Source organism: Cebus imitator, unplaced genomic scaffold, assembly GCF_001604975.1.
Source record: "Cebus imitator isolate Cc_AM_T3 unplaced genomic scaffold, Cebus_imitator-1.0 Scaffold346, whole genome shotgun sequence".
In the NCBI taxonomy this organism is placed as follows: Eukaryota; Metazoa; Chordata; class Mammalia; order Primates; family Cebidae; genus Cebus; species Cebus imitator.
Window position 1 is genome coordinate 2,010,303 of NW_016107661.1, and position 27,627 is coordinate 2,037,929.

At 40.6% G+C, this 27,627-nt stretch overlaps 1 protein-coding gene across 1 annotated transcript in view; it reads left to right on the forward strand.

Annotated features, from left to right (window-relative positions):
• LOC108287505 (serine/arginine-rich splicing factor SR45) overlaps positions 1 to 27,627 on the forward strand; it is a 1,472,561-nt gene that overhangs the window by 1,055,353 nt on the left and 389,581 nt on the right. The gene's annotated exons all lie outside the window — the stretch shown is intronic.

Below are 27,627 nucleotides of genomic sequence, written 5' to 3' on the forward strand. Positions count from 1 at the left end.
GCTCTAAGAGCAGGGATCCTCTTTCTTTATTTCCCTTCTTCTTTATACATTCTGTTCCTAGTCCAATGTCAGACTCAGGGTAGGTGCTCACTATGTGTTTAATGGATGAAGTATGCACTCTCCTGCTCGTTACAGGGTTTAATTTTGCAAGCCCATGTTATTAGAACATCAAGTAAACTACTTCATGACTAGGAAAGTCACTCCTCTTGACATTGCAATGTTTGTGATGGGGAGGTGGGATTCTAGATTATCTTTATGTCAAAGAAAATAAGCAATGCCGTGGACCTTGGGCCGAGCACAAGGCTCAGCCATGTATTTTCTGTAGGCAGATGTCCCCTTAGCTCCTTATCTGTGGCATGTCAACCAGGAGCCCTAGTTAATTTTCATGCAGGAGAAGCCTTTGAAACTCAGGCCTCTTTTATGCTCTGGGAAGATTTGAGAGGGGTCAACCCTGTTTAGATTGGTTCTCTGCACCAGTCGGGGAAGCCTGCTGGCTGTTCTCAGCATGGAGTATGTTGCAGACGGGAAACAGACCAGAGAACCAGGGCACTTCCCAGCTTGAATCGGGCCCGTCTTGTGTGGGTTCATTATTTTGTTGGAAATTAATCCCCCAAATGGCAGACATAGTGTATTTCAATGTGAGCTGACAGTGCGTTGTTTGGCTAAGGGAAAGTGGCTTTTGGATTATCTAACCTGGTTGATTATCCTTGTCTCTGAACCCTTCCATTAGTGTAATCATTGAACGATACCTGATTTTGTTTTTTCATACCCAATTTGATGTCCTTATGGCATTTGATGTTGGGTGGGGAGTGTGAGGTGGTCAGAACCAGCTTGCTGTCACTCACAGTGGAAGCGGTGAAATTTGCAAACAACGGTATCACTTAATGAGAGCTTGTCGTGATATAGCCATTGCGCTCCGCTCTTAACCTTAATAACCACATTCACTCTTCACAACAACCCTACAATAACAATACTACTAAGCACTTATTTGGCATTTACTGGGTGTCAGGTGCTGTTCTAAGTGCTGACAAATATTAACTAACTTAACTCACAGCACATACCCCAGAGAGTGAGAGTCACATAGACTAGGATCTGCACAGCACCCTTAGGGGAAACCCTGCTTGTGATATAGGTACCATTACTATTCTCCTGTTATAGGAAGTTCAGAGGGGCTAAGTCACCTGCCCAAAGTCATACAGCCAGTGTGTGGAGGGGGCAGGAATTGAACTAAGGTCTGTTGGTCTCCAAAGTCCCCTTGTTTTCTTTTCATTGCAGCAGCTTAAGAACCAAAAGTTAGATATTTATTATATTGGGTTTGGGGCACTTAAAAGTAGGAAAATAATACATACTGCTTTGCTAAAAGCTCCTCCTACCCCTTGCAGAGAGAGAGAGAGTGAGAGAGAGAGAGAGAGAGAGAGAGAGAGAGAGAGAGAGAGAGGGAGGGAGGAGAGAATAGCAGTGCAAGCTAAAACTCTCCTCCCAGCGCAGAGTTTGGTACATCAGTACATGTGAATTAAATGAACAACCAAATGACTAATTAAATGAATGAAAAAAATTGGACCCAGACTGTTGCTTCCCCTTCTTGCTGCCTCTAATGACATAGCCGGAGTCACCTCGCTTCGCAGCTTCTCAAAGCCCAGCCTCTCGTTGCCAGAGATTTACGCCCAGTCTGAGTATCCTTTAAGTTTCCTTCTTTGTTCAGGATTCTGCGACTTTACTTACAAGGCGGCTGTGTGCTTTCTCCTAAATTCCATCTCCTGGTTCCCAACTCATTATTTCTGATCCAACCAATCCTTTAATGTCAGCGTGCTTGAAATAATGGAAAGAGAGACTTAGGGAAAAGGAATTCCAGCGAGAATTTTAGATCACCTTGCTTGATGGAGGTTAGTGGCCCTGAGCATTTTTAAGCATCTTCATGTCCTTCTCCAACTTCCCCTGTGACAGTCCAGCCCTCCACATGGGAGAGAGAACATTTTCTCTGTGCCTATCCTCTATATTGCCTCCCTGCACCCATCCCAGCACTTGATAGAAAAGGCAAAGAGCCCTTCTTCTCTTAGTATACCCCCCCTCCAAAACTGAAATGTAGAAGAGGTAAAATGGACTATTCAGTGAGGAGTCTAGGTGTTGGGAAGAAGAATCTATTTGGAGGATCTGAAATTGGAGCCTGCATCAGACCTTATGATAAAGATAATTATCATGTGCAGAAAATTCAATTAAAAAAAAAAAAGAAGAATCTTCCAAATTGTTCTTAAAGTGTAGTTTTGCAATGAGCATAACTGAAAGCTAAGTGTGGAGATCTGTTCAGTTCTGTAATTGAGTGGGGAAGTTGACCTGAAGGAATTTCAAAAGCCCCAGTTGGCCAGGAGAACAGGATATGATAGGATGCTGTTGATTTGCTTTCTTTTCCATGCCAAGGTGTTTCTTGTTTTGTTTTGTTTTTGGTAAACTTCCATTCTTGACTGTGTACAGCCAGGAGCCAGAAGGACAACAGTGGCTTTGTATATTTGCAACAGATATTCAAACAAGATAAGTACATAATTAGCATGGAGCAGCAGATGAGGTAGTGTGGAAGATTTAAATTCTGTGTAGGGAATTAACAAACAGTTCCTGATAACCACATTCTAAACATGTTGCTGTTCCATGGGTGTGAATGGAATGTGTGGGCACAGCCCATCTAGATGGCTAATAATAGAAGGGATTATTCAAGAACAGCAATATATTGTGTGCTTAGCATGTGACAATATGCTAGACTGCTTAGCGATGTAATGCTTTCTTCATAATATCTCTGTGAGGTAGGCACTGTTATAATCCACATTTACAGATAAGGGTGCTGAATCTCTGATTGTTGAAGGGACATAACCCTGCCTTCTCTCTTTTTCAATCTATATACATATCTCTATCTGTATCTCTCTCCCTCATCTACACACACGCGTCTCTAATAAATGGCAAAGCTGGGATTTGAATACAAGTCTCATCTAGCTCCAAATTCTGTTTCTCATAGAGGAAGTTGAACGTTAGGAGTTTCGACAAAAAGGTTATTAAAAGCCATCTGATTGACTTTCACCTAACAGATCTATCCTTCCTCATGACCATCGTTTTAGTTCTCTGCAAAGTCATCACATCTGTCATGGACAGTGCACCTGCTGTGACTCAGGCTGTGGGCTCCACAGCACATGCATGAACTCCAGGGAACCTCACAGCAAACCTTCATAAGTAGGCACCGTTATCCTGATGTCTGACTCAGGTGAGAAGCCGGAGGCTCATTTTCCAAAGTCACATACGTAGAGATCCTGCCAGAACCCCAAATTTGGTGACTCTGAGTCCTAAAGTTGGCACTCTTCCAACCACACATTCTTTTACCAATCAAAACTTAATCAATGGTTGATGATAGATAGATGGACAGATACATAGACAGAAAGAATACATTAAAAGAAATAGGTGTGTGTATTTATGTGTGTGTGTGTGTGTGTGTGTGTGTGTATATATATATATATATATATATATATATATATATAGTATACACGTATGTCCATATCTGTATACATTTGGAATTCAACATTGTGCTTTCTCTGTCTTCTGAGTCATCTGACCAGCTTGCTGCATTTGCAGCCACCGTGTTGCATTTAGCTCCTTGCTTGCATTGGTATTCCTCTTTGGAGCAGCCCTGTCACAATGGCAATTGGAATAAAACCCAAGGAGCAGTGCAGAGAATATAAATGGGTTATTTTTCTCCTCAACTCGAGTAGGACAGAACCCTCATAAAGAACCGGGGAAGAAAGGTTCCGTGACAAACATACACCAGGGGACTTTAGCTCTCTGTGATACAGCCTATGCGACATAATGGGAAGACAAACTTAGGATCAAGGAGTTCCTGCGAGAATTTTAGGTTGCCTTGCTTAATGGAGGTTCGTGGGCCTGTGCGTTTGTAAGCACCCTCGTCAATAGCACTGATCGAATATCTAGTCTGTAAGTGAGGCAATCAGATGTGGCCTCCCTGTGCAGCTTATGAGGCAGTGAGCCTGGATGCAGATGAACTAGACAGATGTATTCAGGGAGAACTTTTCTCTCTCTAAATAAGCAATTGTTTATCAACAATCTAAATATCTGTCTACAGAAGTGATTGTTTTTATCAAAATCATGGGACTGATTAAAGAGAATTTACAGCCCTGAGATGGGAAATAAGAGCTTTCTGGGTCATTAAAAGCTAATGTGAAATTAAATATTTTCTTTTCAAAAGCAGAGTAGTAGAGTGCTTAAGGATATGGGATTGGCAATAACCCTGGCTGAGTTTTAAGCTTGACCCCAAGGTCATAGGATCTTGGGGAAGGGGACTAACTATTTTTAATCTTGGTTTCTTTTTCTATAAGAAGAGGACATTTTAATATCTGTGCAACCCTCATAAACCCTTGAGTGATGCAATCTAGTTTCTGTATGGAATTCCGTTCAATGGGGGAAAGCAATAATAAATGTTAAAATTGAACATTTAAAAAAATTTTCAAACATTTTGAAAAAATTCTTTTAAAATTAAAGTAACTTAAAACAGTGCACTTCTTTCTTCTGAAAAAAATACATATAAAAGTAAATCCAGTTTATTAGTTTTAGCAACACTTCCCATGTCCTCTTTCCTGCCCTGGTCTTTGGGATTTATATGGTGCTACAACCTTTTCTTGGCCTTCTCCCCATGCCCACCCCCACTGTCTACCCTTGACCCATTCAGATTCTCTCCCTTCATTTCCTAGATTATTATAATATATACTGTTTGGGCAATTTTTCAGTAAATCCTCCTATTCCTTCTCTTTTTCCTACCATCTCTCCCACCCCTTCCTTTGATGTCATTCTAAAACCTCAGCATCAGATATGTCCGGGGACCTGTTTGTCTGCTCAGTGGGCTGGGGAGGGAGATAAACAGAACAGAAAATCTGTGTATTAGAAGATGGGGAGAACCTGGAACCATTTCCGTATTAACACTTTTTGGTTTAATCACCCCCTTTGCTTTGACATCTGCCTGTCAGTAGCACACAATGAAGACCGAGCCTCAGAGCTTCCGTTCCCAGCCATCAGAAAACTCTGTGCGTGGCTGAGATGCAGCAGTAGGCAGGTTCACTTGGGGCCCCTTTCTCCATGGTCGTGACAGGACAGATGAGATGTGGATGGGCACAGGACAGGAGGGGAGTGGAAGAAATGCAGGTTGGTGTGAAGCTGTAGCTATGGTAAGAATAATGTGTGAGATGAGTGAACGCATGGTGATTTTGACTGAAAGACCAAAGAGAGCCACTCCTCATATATATGGATACAGGCGTGTGCCAACAGGAGAGGAATGTGCTGTTCAGTTTCCTGTAAAGTTATCAATCATGTCAGCTTCCAAGTCCACACGGAAGCGGCACCCTACAGTCAACCTGGAAGTATGATAGACTGGATAAAGAAAATGTGGCACATATATACTGTGGAGTACTGTGCAGCCGTAAAAAAGAATGAGTTCATGTCCTTTGCAGGGACATGGATGAAGCTGGAAACCCCCATTCTCAGCAGACTAACACAGGAACAAAAAAACGAAACACCACAGGTTCTCACTCATAAATGAGAGTTTAACAATGAGAACACATGGACACAGAGAGGGGAATATCATACACTGGGGCCTGTCGGGGGGTAAGGGGCAAGGGGAAGGAGAGATTTTGGACAAATACCTAATGCATGCAGGGCTTAAAACCTAGATGATGGGTTGGCAGGTGCAGAAAACCACCACGGCACATGTATACCTATGTAACAAACCTGCACGTTCTGCACATATATTCCAGAACCTAAAGTATAATAAATAAATGAATGAATGAATGAATGAATGAATGAATAAATGGAAAAAAGAAAGTAGGATTATTTCCATATAGTGGTCTATTATCTGTAACAACAACAACAATGAAAATACGGTAGTCAGAAAGAAAGGATGGCCCAAAAAGGAGAAGAGGGTGGGTAAGAGGACTGAGGCAGAAGGAGGCACGTGTGCCCAAGGTCACCTGGAACCCCTGACCTTTCAATAGCAGAGTCCCACTGCTCCAGAGAAGTTGATGAATCAGAGAAGTTGATGAGACCAGTTTATATGGATTTGGAAAGTCAGTCTAAGGCTTTGAACTTGATGTCAGTTGCAGCTGTGAATTTTGAAAGGTGGTTATACCGATACAATCAACATGGCAACATCTGCTTAGGACAGGGGCTGGGAGTGTCAGCGCTGTTGACATTTTAGCCAGAGTCCTTTTGCTGTGGGTTACTGCCCTGTGCATTTTAGGATGCTTGGTAGCTTCCCCGCTGCCACTCATGAGACGCCAGCAGTGTCTTCCTCTCTCATTTTGACAAACGAAAATGTCCCCAGATATTGACTAATGTTTCCTGGGAAGAAAATCACCTTTGACTGAGAAACTCTGGTTTATGAAGAGCAGTAAGTGGGATGGATGGAAGGCATAGGAAACCAGAAGCAACAGGACACCCTAGAAAACTGTAGTAAAACTTAGGTGGAGAAGTCATAAGGATGTGTGTAACCCAGAGTGTACCCCTGACACCTGCCTGCCATGAGTAGATGTGATATTTATAAGAGCTTTGAGAAAGGACCATGAGGAGTCGGGGTATTTAGTAGAAAGCACGGGTGTCGTTTTTTATGTATTTTATTTGCTGATTGATTTATCTATTTATCTTTTTTATTTTTCTAATTTAATTTAATTTTAAGCCCCAGGATACATGTGCAGGACATGCAGGTTGTTACATAGGTAAATGTGCACCCCAGTGGTTTGCTGCATCTATCAACCCATCACCTAGGAAGTAAACCCTGCATGCATTAGCTATTTATCCTGATGCTCTCCCTCCCCATGATGTATTTTATTTTTCTGAATCTATTAAAATGGCACTTCAGCCAAAGGAGCAATACATTTTCTCCCAGCAGGAATGTTAGCCAAATCTTTTTCCCACCTAAATTAAAAGACAGCATCAACAATCTTTAATGTTGAGTTCCTTTTTTTTTTTTTTTTAACTTCTGGTGCACATGTGCAGGTTTGTTAGATAGGTACACTTGTGTCTTGGGGATTTGTTGTACAGTTTATTGCATCACCTAGGTATTAACCCTAGTACCCACTAGTTATTTTTCCAAATCCTTCCTGACTTCCCATCCTCTACCCTCAAGAAGAAGGTCTACCTTCAAGTAGACCTTCAAGTGTCTCTTGTTCTCTTCTATGCGTCCATGTATTCTCATAATTCATTTCCCATTTATAAGTGAGACCATATGGTATTTGATTTTCTGTTCCTGCATTAGTTAGCTAAGGATAATGGCCTCCAGCTCCTCCCATGTCCCTGCAAAGGACATGATCATGTTCTTTTTTATGACTGCATAGTATTCCATGGGGGATATTAATACATTTTTTAAATCTAGTATATTATTGATGGGCATTTAGGTTGTTTCCATGTCTTTTGTGTTGTGAATAGTGCTGCAATGAACATACACGTGCATGTGTCTTTATAATAGAATGATTTCTATTCCTTTGGGTACATACCCAGTAATGGGATTGCTGAGTCAGATGGTAGTTCTCTTTTTAAGTCTTTGAGGAATTGCCACACTGTCTTCTACAGTGGTTGAACTCATTTACACTCCGATCAACAATGTGTAAGCATTCCCTTTGTCTCTGCATGATGTTGAGTTTCCTAATAAAATTCACACACCCTTATTCCATCATCTTTTGTAACATTTTATTTGTTTTTAAAACTCCTTAGAATTGTACATTTTTGTCTAGGGTTTACTTAGTTCTCCACTGCCAGTTGGCCATTAAAGACAGTTAGAAAGAAACATGCTGAAGCAACTATGCTCTTGTACGTATTGCATAATCAACCAAAATAGCCCCAGAAGTGATTATACTGGAAGTGACAATGACAGCAAAGATACACTGTCACTCACCTTGACCCCATTCAAGATCATATCGTTTACTTGTTTATTGTTTTTCTAAGACACCAATTTCTCTTAGAATGAATGTGTTTTTGATTGTATGTACCTGTGTGCACCTGGGCGTTAGTGCATCCACCAATGAATTTTACATTCTGTTTCCAAATGAATCTTCTGTAGTTACAGTTCAACTCATGTCACTCCTCTGCTCAAAAACCTTCAGTGGCTCCCTATTGCTTCTAAGATCAACTCCAAGGTAGTGTTGTACTAAATACCTTGCATGGTCCAAACTCTGCTTTCCTAATTTCATCTTGTCCTGTAATATTTTGTGCATTTCACTTTTTAACTAAGCAGGGTAATGTTTTATGTTTATAATTCTAACAGGGTGAGTATAACTGATAATCATTGAATTGTAGATTTTTTATTTTTATTTTTTAAGATGGAGTTTCGTTCTTGTTGCCCAGGCTGAAGTGCGATGGCATGATCTTGGTTCACCACAACCTCCACCTCCCGGGTTCAGATGATTCTCCTGCCTCAGCCTCCCAAGTTAGCTGGGATTATAGCCATGCACCACCATGCCTGGCTAATTTTGTATTTTTAGTAGAGACAGGGTTTCTCCACCTTGATCAGACTGGTCTTGAACTCCTAATCTCAGGTGATCTGCCCACCTTGGTGTCTCAAAGGGTTGGGATTACAGGCGTGAGCCACTGGCCTGGCCTCAATTGTAGATTTTAAAATAACTAAAAGTGTTTAATTGGAGTGTTCACAACACAAGGGATAAATGCTTAAGGCAATGGAGACCCCATTTTACATGACATGATTATTATTCATTTCATGCCTGTATGAAAACATCTCATGTACCCCATAAATATATACACCTACTATGCATCCACAAAAATGAAAATAAATTTTTGTAAATGTTTATAAAAAGGAAGAAATGAATCAATGCAATTCTGGGTTCATTTACAACGTTAGATGAGCAATATGGAATAACAAGATATACACTTTCTTACACTCACTTTCTAAATCAAAATCGTGATTTGCTTCTGACAGGGCGTTCGGTATTTAATTTTACTATGTCAGACAGGAAATCTAGCACCAAGCATTCCAAGTGTGCGTGTTTATGAATTTTTCATTAATTATTCTGACCGAAATTGGACACAAGCCTGGCTTAGAAGATCACCCATTGCTTACTGACTCAGATCGTTATCTGGATCACCTCCTAGCCAGTGAAATCTATCATTATTCCTTTCCTTTTGCTTGTTTCCTTTGCCACATGCTTTGCCAGAGGTCTTTTCAGTGTCCTTCTCCTCTGTGCATTTTAGGCAAAGTTCAGTAACTGGTCTCTTGAAATGTGCAATGCAGCTCACAGGCTAAGCAAGGGAAATAAGCTGTGTTCTTGGTCAATGTAGATATTTTCATGTGTCTCTATGTCCACTTTCTTCTCTTAAATAAACTTGTGCAAGAACTAGGTAAAATATCTTTCTTCTTTCTCCCTCCTGCAGACTCACTTTGTCTTTCTGATTTACCTCTGTGTTCCCTTTTATAGCTTCTGGGACTTGGGGACGGTGGCGCAGTAGACACAAACATGCAAGTGAGTTGGTGACTGAAAAATATCTGCAATAGTGTACATAGAACAAATGCAGATAAAAACATTGGGCCCAGGCTCGGTGGTTCATTTCTGTAATACCAGCACTTTGGGAAGCCAAGGTGGGCAGATCACCTGAGGTCAAGAGTTCAAGGCCAGTCTTGTCAACATGGTGAAACTCCATCTCTACTAAAAATACAAAAGTTAACTGGGTTTGGTGGCTTGTGCCTGTAGTCACAGCTACTCAGGAGGCTGAGGCAGGAGAATCACTTAAACCTGGGCGATGGAGGTTGCTGTGAGCTGAGATTGTGCCACTGCACTCCAGCCTGGATGACAGAATGAGACTGTCTCAAAAAAAAAAAAAAAAACCTGATGAAAATAAAATCATTCCCACTTTCAAGTCTCTGCACATGGCCCTTTAAAAATAATTCCTTTATCTTTGTGAGAAATGGCATTTGAGTCCTCGAATTCTGGTAAACAGCTATCACTATAAATCTGCAGGCTCTTGATTCTAGATACCCATTGCCTCTGTAGAAATCTGCTGAGCTGGGGGAAAGTTCTCCCATTGAAAATAATGCTGTACTTTATATGCAGCCTGTGGTCCATGACAATTGATATATTGCCACAGAATTAAACATGCTTTTCTTTGTCATTGCTGGGCAAAGACGACTTTGGTTTATGGATGTTCCAGATTACTTCCTACCTGCCTCTCTCTGCTAGTACAGAAAAGTTTCATGACCCAGTGACTGCATCTGATTCCAGATGACACATTGACCCTGAAATATTGCTACCAGGCTGGAACAAAGAGGACCAGTTTGGGATGGACTTGAATGGATTGAAATGGAGTGGGCAAGATTGCGATGGACTGGAACAGAATGGTAGAGAGAAATCAGCCCATAGGTTTTAATTAAAAGCCATCAAGAAAGAAACTGTATTAAATATCTGTGTTAAGAAAGCATATATCCAGGCCGGGCATGGTGGCTCACGCCTGTAATCCCAGCACTTTGGAAGGCCAAGGCAGTTGGATCACTTGAGGTCATGAGTTTGAGACCAGCCTGACCAACATAGTGAAACCCCATCTCTACTAATGAAACTACAAAAATTAACCAGGCATGGTGGCACGTGCCTATAATTCCAGCTGCTCGGGAGGCTGAGACAGGAGAATTGCTTGAACCTGTTGGTTCAGTGAGGTTGCAGTGAGCTGAGATTGCACCACTGCACTCTAACCTGGGTGACAGAGCAATACCCTGTGTACAAAAATGAAAAACGAAAGAAACCATGTACCCTTTGAGAAAGTGTCATAATGCTGCTGAGAAGGAGAGAGCAATGTTGACTTTCCCTCTGGACACAGGCAAAATATATCTCTGCATATATATTAAAATTATGGAGAATATCTTCTGCTTAGAGTGCTATCATCAACTTGTGTAACTTGCAATGTGTCAAACCTCCAAACAAGAGGGAGAATTTACCTGGAATATACAATAGAGAGTGTTTTTTTAAAACCTCACAAATTACAGCCAGTCTCTGCATGGGCTTGTGAACAGATGACTGGAAGGAGTTTGCTTTTCACATTCCCTGTGGATGAGACAAAAATCGGCAGTTGCTTTTTCCCTTTGGAAAAGCAGAAAAATCTTGGCCTATCCCCACCGTTTGTGTTTCACCAAAATCCAGGTCTTTGGGTACTGGTGTTAGTCTCATCTTTCAGTTTTTCCATCTTGAGGGAGGTTGTTTTTTCTCTATCTAGTGATAAAATAGTAGGTCAGAGCAAAAGGAGCTTCCAATCAACTGGCTGTTCCAGGCTCCCTCAGATGTCAGATGATGAGTGTGATTGTTTTAGTGGCTCAGACATGCCCTGTGAGACTCATCTTGATGGTACAGCAGGCAGAGAAAGGCTGCTGAGCCATTTGCTGGGTCATCCTCGTCCCGGGAGTCGAGCCTTCAGTTCTCAGCCAGTCCCTCAGGCTTCACCTGTTTCATCTATGTAAATGTCCACCTTGTGGTGTTTTCTATGCCCACGGGATCGGGGAGGGTTAGGTTAGGCTGTGAGTGACAGAAAACTCAGGAAAACAGTGGTTTTTACAAGTTAGAAGTATACTTTCTTCATACCGGTGGTAGTGGCTTACGCCTGTAATTCCAACACTTTGGGCAGCTGAGGCGAGTGGATCACTTGAGGTCAGAAGTTCAAGACCAGCCTGGCCAACATGATGAAACCTTGTCTTTACTAAAAATACATACATACATACATACATATATATACATATGTATACACACACACACATATATATATATATATATATATATATATATATATATATATATATGGGTGTGGTGGTGCACATCTGTAATCCCAGCTCCTTGGGAGGCTGAGGGATGACAGTTGCTTTAACCTTGAGGCAAAGGTTGCAGTGAGCCCAGCTCACATCATTGCACTCCAGCCTGGGCAACAGAGCAAGACTCTGTCTCAAAAAAACAAAACAAAGAAAAAAGAAGTTCAGAGATGACAGAGACAGGCCAGGTGCAGAGACTCCTTGACCTTCCTTCTATCAAGGTGTTCCACCATCCTGAACTTGGCTTTCCCCTTCTGATGCAGGACAGTGGCTTGATTTTGGCCATCACACCCTCTTTCAGATGGGCAGGAAAGAGAATCAGGGAAGTTAAGTCACATTTCCTCTCTTTAAGGGCACTTCCTAGGAACTGCACATACCAATTTTACTTGTATTTCATTAGCCTGAAATTAGTCACATGGGTACCTCTACCTGCAAAGAAGGCCTGGAAAAAAGTAGCAGATATTATGGCAGTCAGGGGTGGTGGGTATGCCCTGCTGAAGTAGTGAGTCTCTTCCTAAAAAAAAGAGGGGTGGGGAGATGGGGAGGAACATGATGCTCTTTGCCTCATCCATATTGATGGAGGCAGTGTTCACTGCAGTGACATCTCATAAACATTGGTTGAAACTACGTGTTTGTGGTTATTTTGCTGTCAACTGGATTGCCACATCTTTCCCGGTAATTGATTGCTCACTTTTATGTTCCCCCTTTCATTAGGCCTGGATCATGTTATGTTCTGGGAGGAATCAGAACAAAGGGTTGAGAGTTGTGATTTATTATTTCAAGTTTAGGTGGAAAGAATAGGAATAGGCAAAGATGTCTTTGCCTGCAGGGATTGTGTCTTGCACATCTTTGGTTCTCTTTGTGTCCTCAATTCTCCTTTATCCAAGAAAGCACCCATTCTAAGCACCAGGGTTACAGTGGGCAACAAGGCAGGCCAGGTCACCACCTCCATGGAGATTACAGATTGAGGTGAGTACCATCAAGGAAATCAGTAGGATGAAGTTGCAGAGAGGCATGGAGTCAGGGAGAGGGCCTGCTTTAGATATGGAATAGACAGGGAGGGCCACTTTGAGATGACATCTGATTTGTAGGCTGCAGGATGAGATTAAAGTCACCCACTCAAAGAACCAGGGACAGAGCTGTAATATACTGAAGACTGAAATGGGGAAAAGTTTCACATGTTCAGGAGAACACACAATGTGCCTGTGCCGTAAGGGTTGAAATGAGAAAGAGATGCCTAGTATAGAGAAGGTGCCTTATGGTTCTGCTCAATATTGGAGGGCTAGACTTTCTGCTTCTCCCGGGATTTTGTTTGAAATCCATTTTTGCACAAGTTGTTCATCACCCCAGTCTTTGCTGGAATCATTCTAGCATAGACTGTTCAAACTATGGGGCTGGTGTGGGATGGCAAAGAGAAGGATATTTATGTTTTCACGGAAGGGTATAAAGAGAGAGGCTCTGATAAAGACATTCAATTGGTTGGGGAAAGAATAAATTTATTTGGAGGTACATTTCTGGAATCACCTGGTTTGAACTGAGCAGTTCAGCCTCTAGTTATGAAACCATTTCTCTCAATGTTTCTTTTTTCCAATCTGTCTTCCATTCTGACAGATGTGGCTTATCTTGTGCCCAATTCAACAAGAGCTGGTCTCCCTCCCTTCCTCCCTTTCTCTCTTCTTCCTTGGAGCTTCTGCTCGTGTCTGCTCCCTTCCTAGCTGGCATGGTAGTTGCTCCATTTGTTTTTGTAAATTGGGGAATTTTCTTTTTGTTTGTAAAGTTGTCATTATCTCCCACTAAGCGCCCTGCCATGGTTTGCTAAATATCTTGGTGTCTTCACATTGGAAGCACCACTCCATCTGTGCACTAGATGCTTCCGTCTCAAAATGCCATTTCGAAGGAGAAGGTTGGAACCAAAAGGGTTGGCAGCAGTGGCCACCACCAGCGACATCCACTATTATAGGATTAACAGGAATTAAATCTCCTTGAGCCGTGAAGTGAGCCAGTGCTTTACTTGCAATGGGGCTGAAGCATTTTTTAAAAAAGGATTTACATCAGGTCAGTTGTCGGAGGCTGTTTTGACTTCAATTTGACTGAGGGTGAATTGGCATTGGGGGTTCAGTAATGATACTTTCATAGAGTTTGAATCTTACATTTACACAACTTCTTCCACTGCCTGCCCATGGCCTCGGGGTCCTCTCCTTGTAAGATGCAATTTGTTTGGCTTTTCAGTGTTCTCTTGGATAATCCATGTGGGTCACTCTTGGACTATCAATTTTGCAGCTTCATGTCATGAAAGGAGAAAAACTGAGGTCCGAGAAAGTATTTAACCCTTTCTATAACCATGCCATATCTCTGCATGCACTTGGCTTAACTTTTTCCCAGCTAAGTTGTACTGGGTATGCAGTGAGTTCCAGGCTCATCAAAGTGGCTTTACCCTTTAATAATCATTGTATTATCTTGTTCTCTTGTTGCAAACCCATCAAATAGTCTTTTTTTTTTTCCTTTTTTTTTTTTTTTTCTGAGTCAGACTGTCGCTCTGTCACCCAGGCTGGAGGGCAGTGACGTGATCTCAGCTCACTACAACCTCCACTGCCCAGGCTCAAGTGATTCTTTTGCCTCAGCTTCCCCAATACGCAGATGAGCTGGGATTGCAGGTGAGTACCACCGTGCCCAGCTAATTTTTTATTGGTAGTAGAGATGGGGTTTCACCATGTTAGCCAGGCTGGTCTCCTCCTCCTGACCTCCACTGATCCGCCCATGTCAGCCTCCCAAAGTGCTGGCATTACAGGTGTGAGCCACCGTGCCCAACCTGTTTGACATTTTCAATAGCTCACAACGTTTATTAAATATTTAAAAACCTGGAGGCTCCTTACGTAAGTGTTTCTCAAGCCTTTCTTGTGCAGGGTATGTGGCTCAACCACCTCATTAGCTTTGGGACACCCAGGGTGGGAAAAGGAGCTTTTCTTTTCCATGCTAGCTCTCTCAGCTGCTTTCCTGGTAGTTGTTCCTTCAGCCTTATTGAACCAGCTACTCTGAATCCTCCAAACTCCCTGTGTCTCTCTCTCCCTTCTGCCCCCTCTCCCACCCGGATTCTTCTTGCTCCGTCTCCTCCTCACTAGTTCTGTGTTTATAAATCCTTGTCTTCTTAGAACACTCTTACCACGTTCTCTTCACACACAGTGTCCTTCCTGATATTGTGGGTCCGTGGCAGATTTATTAATCCTTACAGAACATTCTGGCTTCTCTTCTTGCGGCATTGCTTACTACAGGAGGGTTTTCACATCCCCAGCTTTTAGAAATCAGAAATGGCCATGCAGCTTCTTCCAGCCAGTGAAATGTGGGGGAAGTGAGATGTGTCACTTCTGGACGGAAGCTTTAAGAACCTCCATCTGACTCAACTTATTCTGTTCCCCCCCTGCAGAGAGATCAGTGAGTCACTTCTCTGTCAGCCTGGACCCTCGAGAGAAGATGACACGTAGCAAAGCCGAAGCTAAAACACAGCCCACACGTAGCCTAGTAAAAAATAAACCTTTGTTGCTGTAAGCTACTGAAAGCCTGAGGTCAGCTGTTACTGTAGCATGCTTAGCCCATCCTGAATCATACTCAGTTCTATCTCGGAAGCCATTTCTTTGTAGAACCTTCTTAATACCTTCTAAGGCTCTAACAGAAGCTTAGAATCTAAGAGAGAAGGTGAGGTGGCTCATGCCTGTAATCCCAGCACTTTGGGAGGCCAAGGTGGGCAGATCACTTGAGGTCAGGAGTTCAAGATCAGCTTAGCCAACGTAGTGAAACCCTGCCTCTACTAAAAATACAAAAATTAGGCAGGCCTGGTAGTGCATGCCTGTAATCCCAGCTACTCGGGAGGCTGAGGCAGGAGAGTGGCTTAAACCCAGGAGGTAAAGGTTAGTTGAGCAGATATTATGCCATTGCACTCCAGCCTGGGTGACAGAGCAAGACTCTGTCTAAAAAAAAAAAAAAAAATTATCTATTTAATAACAGAATCTTAGAATGTTAGAATCCTAAAAGTCTGTCACTTTTGTCATGTGTTCCCATGACAGTCCTTTATAATTAGCTTTTTTTGTCTGTCTCCTGTATTACACTGTCAATTCTGTGCAGGCAGGAAGCTTGATTGATTCACTTCTGAATCCTCTACTCTTAGCAGAGTGGCTTATGATCTGTATTGAGTAAATCGCTGTGACTGAAATCAAATGGACCAGTGCAAAGAGATCTATGGCTCTACCACCATCGTGAATGTTTTTGGTGGGACAGATTCTATTGAAAATTAGACCTCTGTGCAGATACTGGTGTTAGAGTTCCCCACTGCTGTGGAGAATGGAGCCACCCACTTGAGACCGAACTGATTATTAATGGCATACTCTGGATCCTAGTCGGGAACTGAATAAGGGGGAAACCGCTGGGGTGATGATCAAAGGAAAAGTATTTGGAGTATATGGGCAGAAAAAAACCCCAATAACTTGTCAGAGACATTAATTTGAATTAACAACTCATACCCTAACAAGTGTAGGATCATGTTTCTTAGGTCAATGAACGCTACTCAGATTTTTTGGTGATTTGTTTTACCACTCCTGATAAACCCCAACTTCGATATCTCCTATGTGTCCCTCCTCTGCTGTTCCTTATGGCTTGAGGGGTGTTCTGGACGTCTTATCTCTTTCTCAGTAGCCTGAGAGAAACAGGCCGTGGATATATCCAGTTGCAGCTGAATCCAGTTGATTCCTTTGTGAAAACGGCAACCGTCCTTTCTAGCAGAGAAGCGGGAGTCTCATCTGATGGATTTCATTTTTTCCCTTAAGTTTTCCTGAAGCTATGGGTGGAAGATTGGAAAACCCTGAACATCAACATGTTTCGGTGCTGCGGATTGTAGAAGAGATCTCCCCCTAAAACCAACAAACAAAAGTTCCGTTTTTCTCTTCTTGCTAGGAAAGAGTAGACCGAATTCGGGTGAAAGTAACTTAGATTTACCAAGTATGATAACCAAGTGTGTGGCCAGTCCGAGCTTCCGTAGCTGGAACCCACAGGTTGGACATCCTGTGACAGTTCCTTAGCCTGCAAAGAACAGTGAGCATGATAGCTTTAAATGGGCTATTACCTTTTTATATTTATCCCAAACTGCTAAGGTCAGCATTAAAATTTGACCTTTTCTCTGCCAGCCCGTTTGAAGTAATTAACCCCTGTGTCTTGAAACACAAGGAAGCTATGACTTTGTTATTAAATTCTCATAAAGAGCCTATTAATATTAAAATTGCTTCACTCTTGGGCTGAATGTATTAATGGCCTTGCGCTGGGTAAACACAAACCCTCAGCTCTGCGTTTTAAAATGCATGAGTTGAGGGCAGAGCATGTACTTCCAGTTACCTTTTCTGTAGCAGAACGTTATGCCTTTTGTGACTATTTCCTCTCCGATTTGTTCAAATGCTGTTATTCTAAATCTGTGTCCCTCGATTTACACCTGTTTATGAGGAAACTCATTTCACTGCTAGCAGGTGTGGAGCAAGTTGAAGGAAGCAGAACTCCCACGATGGCCTCTGCTCTTATCACCCTAATCATTGCCTTCCAGGACAGTGCTCAGACCCTAACTGTCTTGGTACGAAACACAGGTTGTGATTATTCTTTTAGTGGGTCCAAGATAGCTGTGTCCAGGCACCTGTGAAATGTGCTTAAAAATGCAGATGTACGCAATCCAACATAGACCTCCTGAATCAGAATTGACAGAGATGAGACCTTCCTGAATCTACAGTATAAATTAAATTCTCAAGGGTTTACTATAGTAAACCCTACTGTGAACCTGACTAGAGTTCGTTTTGTTAATTCAATCATTCTAAATATGCATCAAACAGTTATTATGTGCCAGGGTTTGTGGCCTTGAGAATACAGTGGAAAATTGATAGAGTCAGGTGCTTGTTCTTGGGGAATCTTACAGTTCTTGGGAGAAATGCACAACACACAAGCATGCAAGTAAATAATTAAAAATACTTGTAAGTGGACTTCTGGAAAGATGAAGTAAACATCTGTTTTCCCTATTCCTCCAGTGAAGTACAAACAAATTGCCTAAACAGAAGTGCAGTCTTCCCTCTGTATCAGTTGGGGACTGGTTCCAGAGCAGTCCCAATTCCGTGGATGCTCAAGCTCATGATAGACAATGGCATTGTGTTTGCATATGACCTACACACATCCTCCTGCATACTTTGTTGGGGCGTAACTATCAGCTCAAGCATTTCTCCTTTTATTTGTGTCATCCTGTAGACTTTAAAACCTCTTTACATGACTTACAATGCCTGACATAACATAAATACTATGGAAGTGATATCAGCGAGAAGGAAATCAAAAATAAGCATTGATATGATAGATTTTCCTTCTCTGCTGTTTTCAGAATTATGCTTTATGCTTAAGCAAAAATTGTCACACTGTCTGATATAATTAATAAATATATAGATAGTTGCTATACTGTCATTTAAATTTGTATTATGTTTAGCATTGTGTTGTTATTTATTTATTTTTAAATTTGGGGGATGTTTTTGATCTGTGATTGGTACCTTCTGTGGACGTAGAACTCACAGGTATAGAGAGCTGTCTGCATATAGTTTCAAATCACTGAGTAAATCCCAAGTAAGATTAACTGAAGGAAATCCACACCAAGTCACATGATATTCAACTTCTGAAAAGTGGAGACAATTAAAACATCTTGGAAGTAACCAGGAAAAAAAATGGATGCCATCCTTAGAAAGGGAAAACCATTTGAAGGAGAACAGATTTCTCATCAGAAGCCACAGAGGCAAATAAGAAATGGCAGGGTATTTTTCAAGTGCTGAAAGAAAATACTTGTCAACTCAGAATTTTGTATTGATTGAAAATATCCTTCGGAGATGAAGGAGAAATCAAGACATTCTCAGATGTAGAAAAACTTAAAGAATTAGTTGGCAGCTGGTCTACCTTAAAAGAATGGCTGAAAGAAGTTTTCTAAAGAGAAAAGAAAGGATAGAAGATGGAATTTTAGAACATCAGCAAGGAGGAAAACAAAAATAGGCATTAATATGATACATTTTCCTTCTCTGGTGTTTTCAAAATTATGCTTTATCTTTAAGCAAAAATTATAATACTGTCTGATGTGATTCAAAATACATGTAGTAGAAAGATTTAAGACAATTATATTTTAAATGGGGAGAGGAAAGAAACATAAAGAAGGTTAAGATTTCCACACTTCATTCAAACTGCAGAAAACGTAGCAGCAGTAGAGTGTCATAAAGTGTCCGTATGTTGCAATACCTAGAGAACTGCTCAAAAATCTGTAAAAGGAGATTCACTCAAACACACTATAGACTAATTAAAATTTAATTATGAAATTATTTCAGCAACCTAGAGAAAGGCAGAAAAAGCAAACTGAAAAACACACAACAGAGAGAACAAGTAGAAAAAAGGAATGAAGTGGCAAAATGAAGCATTAACATAGCAATAATTACATTAAATGGCAATGGCCTACATACACCTGTTGTGAGAGATTGTTAGAGTGGAGTATAGTGCACAGCCTACCTGTATGCTGCTGACAAGAAACTCCTTGCAAATTTAATAGTTTAGGTGGACTGATAGTAAAAGGATGGAAGAAAACCCCAATGAAAAGAAAGCAGGAGTATCTAGATTATGGATAAAGTAGATTTAAGAGCCACAAACAACCACAACTAGAAATAGAGACAATATGTAATGATACAGTGATACAGCATCTGTCCCACAAGAAGAATGGCAATCCTAAATGTGCACACGTTAAACACAGAGCTACAAAATATGTGAATCAAAAAATATATAACTCAAAGGAGAAATAGAAAAAAATTACAATTATAGTCAGAGGCTAAACACTATTAGTGATTAATAGGATAACTAGACTGAAGGTCAGAAGGATAAAGAAGAACACAACCTTTATCAACCAGCAAGTTCTAATCAACATTATAGAACACCCCCATGACAGCAGAAGGCATTTTTTTTTCATGTCCATGGTACATATCCTGGGCCATAAAACAAACTTTAACAAATTTAATATAATTGAAATCATACAGTGTCCACAATGGAATTAAGTTATAAATTAGTAATATAAAGATAATAGGAAAATCTCCAAATATTTGGACACTGGACAGCACACTGATGAACAAAATCCGTGGTTAAAGAAGGAGTCTCCAAGAAAGTAAGTAAGGGTACTGGGCAGAATGAATGTGGGAATACATCACAATCTGTGGGACACAGCTAAAGTAATGCTGAGAGGAAAATTTATAGCAATAAATGAATACATTAAAAAAGAGGAAAAGCTTCAAATCAGTAATCTAAGCTCCCACCTTAAAACCTAGAAAAAGAGGCTGGGGGTGGTAACTCACACTTGTAATCCCAGCACTTTGGGAGGCCGAGATGAGCAGATCACTTGAGATCAGGAGTTCAAGACCAGCCTGGGCAACATGGTGAAACTCCATCCCTACTAAAAATACAAAACTTAGCTGGGGGTGGTGGCACATGCGTGTCGTCCCAGCTACTGGTGAGGCTGAGGCAGGGGAATTGTTTGAACCCAGGAGGTAGAGGTTTCAATGAACCAAGACTGGCCACTGCACTTCAGCCTGAGGCTCTGTCTCAGAAAAGAAAGAGAAAAAGAACCTAGAAAAAGAATAGCAAAACCAACCCAAAGCAAACAGGGAAGGAAATTATAAAGATGAGAGCATAAATAAATAAATTGAAAACAGTAAAACAATAGAGGAAAGTCAGTAAAAAGGAGAAGCTGGCTTTTTGAACAGATGAATAAGGCAAACCTCTTGACAAACTTCTAGCAAAACTGATAAAGAGAGAGACACAAATTCTCAAACAGGGAATATCAGTACAGACTTTGCAGATGTCAAAAGGATAATAAGAGAATACTGTAAATAACTCTACAAATTTAATTTGACAGCTTAGATGAAATGGACCACTTCCTTATAAAATAGAAACCATCGTATTATACTCAATAGGAAATGGATAATTTGAATGTTCCTATAACTATTAAGGAAATTGGGTTTCTAAATTAAAAGCTCCTAAAAAACAAACCTCCAAATCTGGAGGTTTATGTTAGAGAATTCTACCAGATTTAGAAAGAAGCATTAACACCAAGTCCACATAGCCTCTTCCAGAAAACAGGAAACAAATACTTCCCAATTTTTTTTATGAAGCTGATATTATTACCCTGACAACGATACCAGACAAAGCCAGGAGAAAAAAAAGGTAAAGGAAGCTATAGACTATTATTCTTCATCACCATTGACTGTAACATGATATTACCAAATAGAACTCAACAATATATAAAAATCATTTTATACCTTGACCACATAGGGTCTATTTCAGGTATGTAACACTGGTTCAATATTTACAATTAAATCATTGTAATCCACCTTACCAGTAGGCTGAAGAGGAAAATCAATCACTGAATCATGTTAATCTCTGTAGAAAACACACTTGATACAATTCCAAACCGATCCATGACAAAAACTGTCAGAAAAACAGGTATAGAGAGAAGCGAATTTGTTAAAGAATACCAACCCCCTACAGCTGACGTGGTGATACCACGATTAAAAATACAATGCCATGTACAATCACTCAAAAAACATACTTAGCTGAAATTTTAACAAAATACAACTTATTTGCTAAAACCTACAAAATTTTGGCAACTTTTTTTCAAAAATTTAAGGGGAGACATCATTTTCATGGATTGGAAGAAAGATTAAAGGTGTTCATTCTCCCCACATTGATAAACAGATTTAATACAATTTCTGTAAAAATTCCAGAAAGCTTTTTTGTGGATAGAGACAAGACTATTCTGAAACATAAATGAAAGTGCCATGAAATTTAAAAAGCTTAACAATTTTGTAAATGAAGTATAAAGTGGGAGAAACCAGTCTGTTCAAAAACAAGCCTTCTTACATAGTTACAGTAATCCAGTGTGGCAATGGCAGATGGATAGACACATAGATCAATTTTTAAAAAATGTATAGAACCCAGAAATAGGCCTACATAAATGTGTCCAACTGATTTTTGACAAAGGTGAAAAGGCAATTCAATAGAGGAAAGATAACCTTTCAACATATGGTACTAGAGAAACTGGGAATTCTTGACCAAATTGTACATTTTATACAAAAAAAAATGGCTCAAAATGGAGCATTAACTTCAATATAAAACATAAAACTTTAAAACATTTAGTAAAGAAAAAAAGAGGCCGGCTGCAGTGGCTCACACCTGTAATCCCAGCACTCTGGGAGGCTGAGGCAGGCGGATCACCTGAGGTCAGGACTTTTGAGACCAGCCTGGGCAGCATGGTGAAACCCCGTCTCTACTAAAAATACAAAATTAGCAGGGCGTGATAGTGTGCGCCTGTAATCCCAACTCGGGAGGGTGACACAGGAGAATTGCTTGAACCCAGGAGGTGGAGGTTGCAGTGAGCCACGATTGCACCCCAGCCTAGGCAACAGAGTAAGATTCTGTCTCAAAACCAACAAACAAAAAAAGCTGAAAATCTTTGAGATGTAAAGCTAGGCAAAGAGTTCATAGAATTAACACCAAAATTACAGTTCATAAAGAAAATAAAATGATAAATTGGATTTCATTAAACATTTTTTAAACTTCTTTTGTTCTGCAAAGCACCCTGTTAGTTAAGTGAAGGTAAAGAGAAGCTGTATACTTGGAGGAAACTTTTGCAAGCCATGTATCTGACAAAAGACCAATATCTAGAATATATGAAAAACTCTCAAAACTCAACCAAAAAATCAAGCAATCCAATTAGAAAATGGACAAAGAACATGAAGAAACTTTTTACTGAAGAGGACACACAGATGGCAAGCAAGCACACGAAAAGACGGTTAGGAAAATGAAAATTAAAACTGCAATGTGGTATCAGTGCACACCTATCAGAAGGACTAAAACTGAAACCGTGGCAACCCCAGTACTGTACCTGCAAGGATGTAGAGCATTTGGATTACATACGCGTTGCTGGAAGGGGTGTCAGATGAAAGCTTCCCATAGCCAGTTTGCTATGTAATTGAGCGGTTCCTTTAAATCTAAACATGCAATTATCACATAACCTAGTCATTGCCTTCCTGGGCATTTATTCTAGAGAAATGAAAACATGTTCACACGGAACCTGTTCACCAATGTTTGCAGTGGCTTTATTCATAATAGACAGAAACTGGGAACAACCTCCATATATTTCACTGGGCGAATGGTTACACAAATTGTGGTACATCCATACCTTGAAAGACAACCCAGCAACAAAGTGAAATGGACTTTGTTGATACGTGCAACAGCCCAACAGCCTGAATGAATCTCCAGAAAATTATGCCAAATAAAAAATTCAATTTATTGAGTTCATGTTCTTTGCAGGTACATGGATACACAGTATCGTGTATGACTGGGTGTGGATGACTGGGTGATGGATGCAGGAAACCACCATGGCACCTGTATACCTATGTAACAGACCTGCACGTGTATCCCAGAACTTAAAGTATAACTAAAAAAAAAAAAAGAGAGAGAGAGACAGAGAATGATCAAACTTATGCCCACAAAAAAAATCCAATTTATACAGACTCGAGATGACAAAATAATGGAAATGGAGAACAGATTAGTCATTGCCAGGAGTTAAGAGGAGATGGGGAGCAGTAAAGAAATGGGTGTGGTTATGAAAGGGGAACATGAAGGACCTTTGTGCCGACGGCAATGTTCTATATTTGACTGTATTAATGCTATCATTGTACAATCCCCTGATATTGTACTATGGTTCTGAAACTGCCCTTGTGGGAGGAACTTGGTAGCTACAGAGGATCTGTGTATTAGTGTTGCCTATTACTTCATATGAATCTAGAATTATCTCAGAATAAAATATCTAATTAAAAAGGGACATTTGTGAAGTTAATAAAAAAAAAAGTGCTATTTAGAGAATGAACAGAAGGAAGATGGTTAAACTTGGCTAGATAGGCAGTTCAGAGAAAGTCTTTTTTTTTTTTTTTTTTTTTTTTTGAGTTGGAGTTTTACTCTTGTTGCCCAGCCTGGAGTGCAGTGGCGTGATCTCAGTTCACTGCAACTTCCCCCTCCTGGGTTCGGGGAATTCTCCTGCCTCAGCCCGCTGAGTAGCTAGGATTACAGGTGCGCACCGCCAAACCCAACTAATTTTTTATTTTTTTAGTAGATACAGGGTTTTGCCATGTTGGTCAGGCTGGTCTCAAACTCCTGACCTGAAGTGATCTACCCGCCTCAGCCTCCCAAAGTGCTGGGATTACAGGTGTGAGCCACCATGTCCAGCCAAAAGTCTTTTTAAGAAGACTTCATCACTGATCCATTCGCAATGAGAAGGAACCAGTTGTGTTGAGTATAAAGGCATTCCGGACGACAGATTGAGATACTGAGACCCTGTGCTGTGAAAACCCTTAGCTGAGATTTGTCGCTCTGGTCTGCAGGGTGAAATGGAAATATCCAGTCTTGTTTCTACAGAGGGTCACTCTGCCTGGTCACTCTTCTCCCAGTGTAAGACAATGTAAGTGTATCTGCATACCTACATCTCTGAGATGATTTTACCTGCAAGCTTCAGGGCTTGCAAAGTTAGCAGCTTTCAATCAACGTTTATTGAACACTCACTGTAATAACAGCTTCTGGTATTTCTGTGGTGCTTGACTGCTTTCAGAATTTCTTCACACGCCTTATCTCATTCGAATCTCATAACTACCCTGTGGAATAGTGATTATTAACACCTTTATTTTCATTTCACATCGGAGGGCATTGAGACTGAAAAAATGGTATGTTGATGTGCTTGACTGTGCTTGATGTAGTAGACATGGTGTGGGTCATATCTGTACATAGAGTTCGAAAGTCTAAATTTATTTCCACTGTGTACCCATGATAGTACTATGTTATTTAATATAATAATGGAAGGGACATATGTATTTTTTTAAAAAAACACTGCTTTGGGGGAATTAACAATTTTTTAAGGATACGCAATTGCCATAGAAAATATTAGCAAGCATTAGAAAAAAGTGATTATTTTGACTGCCAATTAATATGATAAAGGTAACCGACCTTGTAAAATAAAGAACAATATAATAATATTCAAATATTTTAAACATTTTTGTCAACATCGTTTACTAAATAACCCTAATACTGCCGTTCCTACTGATATGTGGTGGCAAGCCAGGGTGAGTTTTTATGTATTGCATTGCCTTAATTCATTGATTGATGCTGGTACTACAGGCATCTGATTATTGTAAGTTTAAGGCATACTTTAGTTTTGCAGATAGTAAGTCTTCTCTCATTGGAGGGGACAAATATGAAGGGATTTAACTTTTTTTTTTTTACCTTAAAACATCACTTCTCATTAAATAAACACCTTTTTTCTTGCAGTGACAAAAAACATGGCTGGAAGTGGAAGAGAACAAGTGGTTTTGTTATAGTCATGGCAGAATCATTTTAGATAAATATGACAAATGTGTGGAATATCACAGAAGTAGCCCTTTTTTGTCCTCCCAGCTTGGGGCATATGCTAATAGAAATTTGTGTTGGATGATTGAGAGTCTCCCCCACCCCCTTTTTTTTTTTAAAGACAATCTTGCTCGGTTGCCCAGTCTGGAGTGCAGTGGCACAATCTCAGTTCACTGCGGCCTCTACCTCCTGAGTTCAGGTGGCTCTGGTGCCATAGCCTCCCGAGTAGCTGTGATTACAGGTGTGTGCCAACACACCCAGCTATTTCTTTTTGTATTTTTAGTAGAGATGGGTTTTCACCATGTTGGCCAGGTTGGTCTCAAACTCCTGACTTCAAGTGATCCTTCCACCTTGGCCTCCCAAAGTGCTGGGATTACAGGTGTGAGCCACTACGCCTGGCTGAGAGTCCTTTTTTAATGTGGGATTCATATTGATCTCATGCATTGACTGGATATGTAGACATTGGTCACAATAAGTTCCCAAGCAGTTCTCCCCCCTGCTGCTGTTTTCTTTTTTATCACAGCATCTTCCGTTTAACTGTTTCCCCATGTGTATTACAGTCTGTAATTTATTTGCTTGTTTATTAACTATGCTCCTTCCAGGAACAAAACCTCCGTGAAAACAAGGACCACACTCATTTTATTTCATGCTTTATATTCAGTACTTAGATTGGTGATTGTCACAGAACAGGTGCTCAGTAACCATTTGTGAAATAAATTTGATTTAAATAAATGTATCTTTCCAGAAGAACTGGGAAATAGACTTATCTGGTTAAGTGAGTGTTTTTATCTTAACTGGACATGGGTTATCACTTTGTAAAGTAAAAGTAATCCCATCTCAGTACTATACCACACATAACTGCCAGTGGTTCAGAAAATAATTAAGGTTTTGTAATGACTTATAAATTGCGTTATTAAAAAATCAGTTTTCATATGGGCATGGTGGCTCACATCTGTAATCCCAGCACTTTGAGTGGCCAAGGCAGGCAGATGGCCTCAGCCCAGGAGTTCAAGACCAGCCTGAGCAACATGGCGAAATTCCATCTCTACCAAAAATAGAAAATGTTGCCAGGCATGGTGGTGTGGGTCTGTAGTCCCACCTGCTTAGGAGGCTAAGGTGGTATGATTGAGTCTGGGAGGTTGAGGCAGCAGTGAGCCATGATTACACCACTGCACCCCAGCCAGGGTGACAGAACAAGACTCTGTCTCCAATTAAAAAAAGAAAAAGTCAATTTTTATCAGGACACAGAGGCTCACACTTTTTATCTCTGCACTTTGCGAGGCTAAGGCAGAAGAATCGCTTGAGCCCAAGAGTTTGAGATCAACCTGTATAATATACTGAGGTTGAGGCTGCAGTGAGCCATGATTACACCGCTGAAACCCAGACAAGTCTACAGAGAAAGACCTTGTCTCAAAAAAACAAGTAGTCCATTTTCAAAATCCCTGCTGACTCCTTGGATTCCAACCACTGTGTATAACTGCTGTTTCCCCTATCTTTAATGTGCCTTATAGAGAAGAGGGGTGGTGATGAAGGCATGCTGGAGACATACAAGATTCCGATTATTACTGAGATTACCTTAGAAACTTTTGATCTGCTGGGATTGAGTCATGATGCTGTAAAGCCCTTGAAGAAATACAGTCACCCTCGTGTAAGCTGTCTTTCACGGCTCACTTTTACTTGGCCCGGAATTTAATTCCAAGTAATCACTGAGCAGGTGATGAAGTCCCCCTGCTCCTTGAGCTGAACGAATTAAAATGTGAAGTTCCCTTAGTTTGTAAGTGGGTAGGAGTTCATTGGATATAGGCCGTTAGTCACTTAATTTTTATGCCATATAAATGGGGCATCTCTTTGCCATTTTGCATGAAGGGACTTTATGGAAAGCCATAAAGAAGGGCAGTACATTTGAAGGTGTGTACTTTGTGACCCAATTGCCCATTTTGGCTCAGTCCCTTTTTGAGGGATGGTTCCTTGCAGGCAATTTCCTGCCCCAGTGCCAGGGAGTAGGTATATGCTTTAAAATCCTTCCTTTTAAGAATGATTCCTTGCCCTGCAAGGTTCCTCCAAGTTATTTTTTTTTCCCCTCAAACTGGAATTGTAGGACTCAGCAAAAAAAAAAAAAAAAAAAAAAAAAAAAGCAGAGGCACAACCCAAGCAGAATTTCACTTAATTGCATACAGCATAAGTCTGTGCATCACTTCTTACCTTAATAAATTGCTCTTTAGTTTGAGAACTGGTGAGTTTAAGCAGGGTCCCCCCAAAGAAAAATATGACAATTTCACCCTTATCTATGAATTTCTCTTTTGAGCTTTTTCATAATTATC